The sequence below is a fragment of the Arachis duranensis genome, chromosome 1 (genome assembly GCF_000817695.3).
Source record: "Arachis duranensis cultivar V14167 chromosome 1, aradu.V14167.gnm2.J7QH, whole genome shotgun sequence".
Classification (NCBI taxonomy): domain Eukaryota; kingdom Viridiplantae; phylum Streptophyta; class Magnoliopsida; order Fabales; family Fabaceae; genus Arachis; species Arachis duranensis.
The window spans coordinates 58,967,238-58,969,756 of NC_029772.3; positions in this window are offsets into that span (position 1 = coordinate 58,967,238).

The following is a 2,519-nucleotide window of genomic DNA, read 5'->3' on the forward strand; positions in this document are numbered from 1 at the left end:
TAGGCCTGGCCTTTTAAAGAATATAGGCTTTTTTAATAGTCTGAGCCTGGGCCTATTTCATATCAGGCCAGGCCAGGCCAGGCCAAACACAGGCCAGGCTGCAGGCCCCTGGCAGGCCGCCTGGCCTATTTCCACCCCTAGCCTCATCCTATTTATTCGTGAAGATGGGTTACCATCTTTGTATAGATTTTGTGGGTCTCCGTTAGTCTTCCTGTCACTGCTGGGTTCTAGCCATTGCCGTCGCGGTCTCGAGTTCCTCCTCCAGGTGAGTGTGAATCCTCCTCATTATTCAATTTGTCAATTTTTAAATTTAGGATTTCTTTTAATTTTCTTCAATTATATATATATATATAATTCTTAATTTGTATTTAATTTTTTGTTTTAAAATGTAATCTTTTTTTGAAAATTTTTATTTTAAACTTTGTGTTTAATTTTTTTAAATTTACTGGTTAGGATATTTTAGTTTTAAAATTAAAATTTAAAAATTTGTAATTTTTTGAAATTTTGTATTTAAAATTTGTGTTTTTATTTAGATTTATTAAGATTAAGTCAATCAATTTAGGTTGTCAGGGTTAACTTTGTTTAGCAATTAGATTATTTTAGGTAAATTAAATTTTGTAGTTTAAATTAATATATTTTTTTATCAATTAGACTCGTTAGATTACTTAAGTTAAATGACTTTTTGAATTAGTTTCATCTAGTGAATTTAATAAGTTGTCTTTTTTTATTAGGACTGTTATTTTCTTTAAGATCCATTGGAGTTCTTTTTTTTTGTAGTTTATGCAGTTATATTTCATGGATTATTTGTGCAGTGCTCAGGTTGGTTTTCTATCTCTGAATATAATGAATTGTTTAAATTTTATGTCAAACTTATTTTTTCTAGCATAGAGTTTTAGGATGGAAGTGAGAGAAAGTTGCCTAATGACACCTTCTCGAAATCCTTGTTTGCTGAAAAATTGTGGAGTAATAAGAAATTACGCACTAAAACGGTTAGGAATTGATGTTTGCTTGAATGCGTGCTTGTTTGAATTAATGCTTCCAACTGTTTCCTATGTAAAAATTTGATAAAATTTTTTAGTTGAGGTATCTGAATTAAGAAAAATTTTGTCAAATTTTTTTAAAACCCTTGTTTGGTTTATGTTCATACCCTGGGTCGAGCTATCCGAGTCGGGATGTTCAGTAGCAAAGCGACCGACCTCTTTAGGTCAAGCGGACCGACTTCTTCGTAAAGAACTCGGCCAAATCGACAGGAAAGCCCAAAGGATGGCCCAACTCAAGGAATACGACCCCGATCCAAAGGCAGCCCAAGCCTATAGAGATAAGGGCGGTTCCATGGAAGATAAGTGATAAACCACTAATGTTTAAGTATGGGGAGGTTGATAAACCACTATTTTATGGTTTATATTGTGTTTAATTGTGTGGTTTTATCATGATCCTTACCCACTTATTCATTAATTTAGCATGCATTTATATTTCCTTCCTGAAATTATTACATGGTTGAAAACTGCTTCCTATAGACTTTTTAATTATACATTTCAGTTCTCCTTTATCCCATTCGATGCCGTGATCTGTGTGTTAAGTGTTTCAGCCTTTATAGGGCATGGATGAGTTGGAGATTGGAAAGGAAGCTAGCAAAAATGGAGGGAACACAAGAAATTGAGGAGATAATCAGCGAGAAGTGACGCGGCCGCATGGCTCACGCGACCGCGCGGAATGGAAAAGCACAAGTGACGCGGAGGCGTGGACGACGCGAACGAGTGGCAGGAAAAACGCGAATGACGCGTCCGCATGGATGACGCGATCGCGTGACATGCGCGATCTGCATAATCTGTAGATTCCGCTGGGGGCGATTTTGGGCCCTGTTTTGACCCAATTCTCGGCCCAGAACAGTAGACTAGAGCCAGAGAACATGCAGAAACCAAAAACAACATTCATTTTATACAGTTTTAGTTTTAGATCTAGTTTTTACTCTTCTTCTAGGTTTTTCTCTCTACACATTGATAGTTCTTAGGATTTTATTTTTCTACCACTTTTGCATTAGAATACTGAGAAGAGTTATTACCTCATCAAAACTTTGTCATTCTAGTTCCTTCTCTTTACTTGGCTTTACTCTTCCATGTCCTTTGCTTTGTTAATTTTACCATTGGAATATTATTAGGATTTATTTAATACAAGGATTACTTTTATTTTTATTTGATTACTTTGATTTTTATTTACAATGTCTTTCTTTAATTCCTTTTCATATGTTATGAATTTTACATTCACAATGAGTGAGTAGTTCCCTAACTTGATGGGGAGTTGATTGAAAGGAACCAATTGAGTTAGAAGGCTTAAAAGAAAGATTGTAATTGGGTTTATTATTGGATTGCCCTCTAGTCACTAACACCAACCCCTTTTAATTAAGTGGGTTGCAACTTGTGAACAGACATAGCATTCTAACCTGTTTGACTTTCCCTTACCTAGTAAGAGATAACTAAACATGATAACCTTTAATTATCAATTAATCTAGAGAGTAATCC